The sequence below is a fragment of the Aulonocara sp. 'chitande type north' Nkhata Bay genome, linkage group LG12 (assembly GCF_057382095.1).
Source record: "Aulonocara sp. 'chitande type north' Nkhata Bay isolate Kocher_YH1m ecotype deep benthic linkage group LG12, A_spYH_male_GT1.1, whole genome shotgun sequence".
Lineage (NCBI taxonomy): Eukaryota > Metazoa > Chordata > Actinopteri > Cichliformes > Cichlidae > Aulonocara > Aulonocara sp. 'chitande type north' Nkhata Bay.
Genome location: NC_141355.1, coordinates 35,491,778 through 35,498,449, shown reverse-complemented (window position 1 = coordinate 35,498,449; position 6,672 = coordinate 35,491,778). Strand labels below are relative to the sequence as shown.

The 6,672-nt window shown below is 39.0% G+C and overlaps 1 long non-coding RNA gene across 1 annotated transcript; it reads left to right on the top strand.

Annotated features, from left to right (window-relative positions):
- The first annotated feature begins 847 nt into the window (after positions 1-847).
- LOC147317958 (uncharacterized) lies at positions 848-5,209 on the top strand. The gene is made up of 6 exons (XR_015131904.1): positions 848-1,552; positions 2,662-2,809; positions 2,915-3,003; positions 3,174-3,481; positions 4,167-4,349; positions 4,444-5,209. It is a non-coding gene; the product is annotated as an uncharacterized LOC147317958 (long non-coding RNA).
- The last annotated feature ends 1,463 nt before the right edge of the window (positions 5,210-6,672 follow it).

Here is a 6,672-nt window from a genome sequence, read left to right as displayed (position 1 = left end):
TTGGGGTTTTCTCTGTATGTATTGTAGGGACTACCTTCCAATATAAAGCACCTTGAGGCGACTGTTGTTGTGATTTGGCGCTGTGTAAATAAAATTGAATTGAATTAAAAAATTCGTGACTTTTGTTACAGGGTAACACGTATTACAAAGACCATACAAACAAATCATGGAAATGCTTCATTAAAAATGCGTCTGTGCCAAAACCCATATGCAGGAGGTAGAGAACACTGAACATAAAGTTCAAGTTTTAAGTGAAGATTCTAAGTTTAAAAACTTAAGCAAGGGGATCAACAGAATAAATTAAAAGAGCTGCAGAAGACGTAACAGAAATGTGTAGAGATAACACATCACAAGAGAATGACAGGTCTATTTTTTACACTGTGAGCTGAACGGGGATGGGAAACAGGAGACAGCTGGAAGCAATGAAGACAATCAGTCAAAAAGTCTGAGTCAAGAAACTAGAGAAAATGATCAGAGTATAAAGGAAAACAGCCCAACTACAAAGAACAGCAAGAAAACTCTCATTAAAAATGATACAGTGGAACACTGGTTAGGTGAAAAGAGTCCCTAGAGTGATAAACCAAAGACAGGAAGTCAAAACACTAAAACGCTCAAAGCACATCCTGTGCTGAAGCAGCACCAACATTCCTTAGTCTGTTCCCCAAACCTCAAAAACATAAACCTGAGGAACTGAAATATACACCCAATTACCATTATTCAAGATGTTTTAAAATGTAACATTGCAAAATATTGTATTTTAGTTTGAAAAAAAAAAAAAGGTTTAATCATATGCATGAAGCTTAGGTCACTGTTAATAAAACTACAAAAACAGACATCTCACTGAGGTGCACACTCTTAGAAAGGATGTGTTAAAAAATGACACAAAAAATGTGTTGTTACACTATTAACACATTTTGTGTAAATTTTAACATAACATGTGTAAGAAAATGTGTAAACATTGAAAAAATGTGTAAAACGCTTAACACACTTGATGTGTTGCACAGTTTAACACATTTTGTGTGTTATTTTCAGAATCTAACAACAGGACCTAAAATTAGCAGCTCAGTAATTTGATACTAGCCCTGTGTTTAGTGAAATAAATTGTAGATTAACAATGTATTATAACTATATTAACTGAATAAATAAAATGTTTAGTTATTGTTTGTTTTCCTTAATCCTTTCCTCATTACTTTCAACAAATAAAACATTTTATAATGTAATGTGGACCAAGGTATGGTGTACTAAAATTCTGAAAGAGGATTAATTTTTTATTTCTCAATATGTATGGCATACCAATTAATGGCCATGGCTATACTATAAGCATAAGTATCCACAAAGAACAGGCTTAATTTTGACCGTAACATGTGAATACAATTGAAGCAAAAGTAGAAAATGAAATGAGTAAGAACACACATGCTTAAAATTGAAACAAATTCTGCCCAGCAACATGACATACCGGCGGCGGCGGGAAGGGGGCGCTATCTTTCGCGCCAATGAGACAAAGGAGACAAAGATGGAGGTTACGTCGCCTAGTATGTTGTCAGACCTTACAGTAAGTATCATTTACCAGTTTATCTTAATGTACTGAAAATATGCCGGGTTTCTGGAAGAATGTGAATTTATATAAAATATAGGAGTTTAGAGTTTAAGTTAATTACTGCTTAACTATACCTAGCTAACCTTAATGTAACAGTCTTGCTAACATATCCTACTCTTAATTTTATTATTAGTTCTTGGATTTCGTGCCATACTCCATTAGAGTTAATGTGTTTTGGTAGTATTTTTATGTATTACTTTATTCATGTATTTATCTATTTACTTTATTTATGTATTAGAGTATTCAGAAATTGCTCTTAGAACCAGTGTGGTAGTTGGCTAGCGGCTCCGACAGCCATTATGTTGTCTATGAGCAACGCCAGAGTCAGCACCTAACCGTAGCAGTGTTGAGTAAAATGACAATATTGTCGTTAGCTCTGAATATAGCAAATGTAGTTATCACCGCGACCATTCGTTTACTAGCAGAGAATAGGAATAAAGACTGAGTAACTTTAACATGAAATATACCTCATATTGACAGAGATAATTATTTTTTCAAGCAGTTAAAGCAGTTTTTGCATCTAGTATGATTAACTAAAGTATGTGCACATTCTTTTTTAAGGCTTATTGCTGGAAACATGCTCTGATATAGTTTCTTTTTTATGCAGAACTTCTGAGGAAGTAATAGTCAGTGTTATTTAAAAAACCAAACAACAGCAACTTGACCATGCAAATTATCTTACTTATTTAGCCATGTGTTTCATTTTTTTCAGCACACATATGACAACTTAGAATCTGTCAAAGTCCTTGTAACCACTTTTATAGATGAGAAAGAAATTTGTAAAAAAAAAAAAATTCTTATTGTCAGCAGTGCCACAGACATCAGACATCACTATTAGTCAGGATCAGATTTATTCACCAAGTAGCAACTAGAAGATAAAATCAATTTATTTATTATTCAGAATTTCTTTTAGTCATTGCGTTATAATCACGTAGTTAAGAAACCGCCTTCTTCTGCTGCAGCTTTTTGAGTAAACTCGTGCTTTTATGCTCTGTGGAAATTTGCTGTCATGACTTTGAAGATTATTGCAGAGAGGTAAAGTGTCTGGTGTTGCCTTTACACAGTCTACCATTACCACAGAAGAACAAAGTCAACCCCTGAAGTCACTCAGGAAAGCCCCACAGATTCTTAAGGAGTATGAAACCTGTCGGTGCCATCGAGGAGGCTCCTTGTGAAGACTTGCATTGGGGATTTGGTGGAGAGGTGTGGTTAGTAAGTATCGCACTTTACTGTACTTTGTTAAAATTTTGCAATGAATGTTTTCCTTTAAAAATGTTGAAGTGCACAGAAGTAAAAAAGTTTACCTTTGTTTTCCAGTTACCCTCTTAGTGCAGAGAAGCTAACTGTAGCAAAAAGCATCCTCACCACTTTTCCACCCTTAAGTGGCAGGACAGGGGGAAGGATTTGTAAGTAAATTTAGCATTTTAATAATGTAAATTCCACTACATACTGTAAATTGCACTTGTTCCCACTTACTGTGTATCGTTTAACCTTTATCTAATTATTTATTAGAGCTTTTTTTCTCAGTTAAAATTGCTCAGCTGTTACCCATATACCTCTGTCCTTTCTTCCTCAGGAGCATTATTATGATCCAGTCTCTCATTGTGGATTCCTAGAGACTAAACTGCGCAACCTTAGACGGAATCTCGACCAGGGGCAGAGACATTATAAGAAGCGAAAAGTGACAGATGACTGTGGTGAAGACAAGAAGCTCAGGCGAGAGGATGGGAATACCAGCAGCACAGATGAGTGGGTCACCCAAGTTATTGCGGCCCTCAGCTGAGAACCTTCCAATTATCATGTCAGGCATGGAGGAAACATACACCAGTCTCAGAGCCTGGAATATTCGGAGAGTACCCACGGTTTTTGGACATGCCAAGTCTGGTAAGTTGCTTGGTTCTCTGGTAATGGTTTATGTACTCCTTCTCCACTCAGTTGTGTTTTGCATACAAAGTATGTAACAGGAGTCGATACATTTGGAGGTATGTTTATGAGCTCCTAGTGAATATTTTGAAAGTTTTATAACTTCAGAGTTTGATCATTACTCCCTGCGCACTGATTACAATGAGCATCACTTTTCACATGGTCCAAAATCTTAGTCGTACCACCAAATGACTATCTAATAGTAGGGACATCAAATGACAATGCAGAAAGTGCTGCTCGTGGAAGTGAAAACCCTACAAAAAAATCACCTAAACCTGTATGAAACTCTGCTTTCAGCAGCACTATTTTCAACAAAAAAGCTCTACAGGACAAACCGCAGATAGACAACATAAGAAATTGTCTGCTAGAAAGTTGAAAATCAGCTAAAAAGTCCTAATTTTTTCTCAGGGTCTGATGGGACCCAAATCATAGCTAAAATTAAGGAATAATGGACTTGTATTCAAATACCACTCCAAGTAAATTGTTGTTTAACTGTGTAGGTAAGCTAGATGTGGAATGGGTAACAGAAATGTGATACTGTAAAGTTTGATCTTAGCCATACAGCTACCAAATGGACAGAATGTACTTTTGATTTAATGTATTTAATGCTTCATTTTAAACTTAAACACTTCTTTTATTTCCGTAGGCTGGACTTGGAGTTTGGCAATTTTACAGGAGGAAAGGTGGATCTCTTTTTGCGAAAATGGGAAGCCAGTATCATTCCGAAGCTCAAATCAGTAGCTGCCCTGGAAACAAGAACCCCCCCGCCATGTGTTAACACACCTACTCCCACCAGTTGGTGCCAGTCGTTGCAGCCTTTTTTGCACTGGTATGTATTCAGTAAAGTTCTCACGGTATTTACCTGAGGAAAGCATTTGTCTACACCTCACTGAATACTATCTTTATCTTCCCCCATCTCCAAGCCTGGAACAAGTATTGCATCGCTTTGCAGTGATCCTGAAGCATCATCCACAACACACCAACCCCAGCTGATATGCATCGGTGATCTAAAGAGGGCAACCAGGCAGTACATCATTGTTGCTAAGAATGACAGAGTAACCATTTCTCTGAATGATGGCCTGACGTGTGCTGTGGATAAGCTTTTCAAACTGTACTGGGTATGTAACTTGTCCTATCCAGCACCACTTGGCTCCGTCTTCACCTTCTTTGATTTTGTCTATGACCTGCCGCTGTCCACCCAAAGGAAAACCAAAGTACTGGAGCTGATTGCACAGATTAAAGGATGCAAGTAAAATGTTCACCTGTCCAAAATGTAGAGAGTCTCTGTTCACAGAGGTGAGAAACCTCATTTGGCATCTTTGTCAAATACACTGCTTATCAGGACTGACCATTTTTATGCCTATGCAGTGGAAAGGTCAGACAATATGAACTGATTGGCTGAAATTTTTGATTTTTGTATTTAAACCCAAGGTACAAAATTGTATAACCTGGATGCTATATTCGCCAAAATGTATGTTTTTCTGTTTGCATGCAACTGCACATTTGTTAAATGTTGACAATTTGTTGAAGATGACAATTGTTACCTTTAAAAATTTTAATTCATGTATTGTCTGGATTATATCAGAACATTATATATATACACTCAACAAAAATATAAACGCAACACCTTTGTTACTGCTCCCATTCCCCATGGGATGGACGTAGAGACCTAAAATTCATTCCAGATACACAATATAACCATCCCTCCCAAACAGTGGTCACAAATCAGTCCAAATGTGTGGGTAGTGGGCACATCTGCTATATTGAGATAATCCATCCCACCTCACAGGTGTGCCACATCAGGATGCTGATCTGACATCATGAGTAGTGCACAGGTGTACCTCAGACTGCCCACAACAAAAGGCCACCCTGGAATGTGCAGTTTTTTGCGCTATTGGAGGTCTGGGGACCCAGAACCGGTCAGTATCTGGTGTGACCACCATTTGCCTCATGCAGTGCAACACATCGTCGCATGGAGTCTATCAGATTGTCAATTGTGGCCTGTGGAATGTTGGTCCACTCCACTTCAATGGCTGTGCGAGGTTGTTGGATATTCGTGGGAACTGGTACACGCTGTCGTATACGCCGGTCAAGCACATCCCGAACATGCTCAATGAGTGACATGTCCGGTGAGTATGCTGGCCATGCAAGAACTGGGACATTCTCAGCTGCCATCTGCCCTGAACAATGTGAACCATGATTCATCCGTGAAGCGCACACCTCTCCAACGTGCCAGACGCCATCGAATGTGAGCATTTGCCCACACAAGTCTGTTACGGCGACGAGCTGGAGTCAGGTCAAGACCCCGATGAGGACGACGGGCATGCAGTTGAGCGTCCCTGAGACGGTTTCTGACAGTTTGTGCAGAAATTGTTTGGTTGTGCAAACCAATTGTTCCAGCAGCTGTCTGGGTGGCTGGTCTCAGACGATCTTGGAGGTGAACCTGCTGGATGTGGAGGTCCTGGGCTGGTGTGGTTACACGAGGTCTGCGGTTGTGAGGCCGGTTGGATGTGCTGCCATATTCTCTGAAACGCCTGTGGAGACGGCTTATGGTTGAGAAATGAACATTCAATGCACGGGCGACAGATCTGGTTGACATTCCTGCTGTCAGCATGCCAATTGCACGCTCCCTCATTGCTTGTGGCATCTGTGGCATTTTGCTGTAAGACAAAACTGCACATTCCAGGGTGGCCTTTTGTTGTGGGCAGTCTGAGGTACACCTGTGCACTACTCATGATGTCAGATCAGCATCCTGATGTGGCACACCTGTGAGGTGGGATGGATTATCTCAATATAGCAGATGTGCCCACTACCACACATTTGGACTGATTTGTGACCACTGTTTGGGAGGGATGGTTATATTGTGTATCTGGAATGAATTTTAGGTCTCTACGTCCATCCCATGGGGAATGGGAGCCGTAACAAAGGTGTTGCGTTTATATTTTTGTTGAGTGTATATTGAAAAAATTGAAAAATTGAAAAAAGGGCAATCATATATATGATTGCCCTTTTTTCAATTTTTTTTTGACATTTTAATGATCTAGAGAGATAGAAAGCTAGTCAGATATGAATTTTGTTTGATTTTGTAAAGTAAAAATTGTGATATAGCTTTGGCTAAAATTGAATTTAAAACATTTTAATTGAAAAGATTC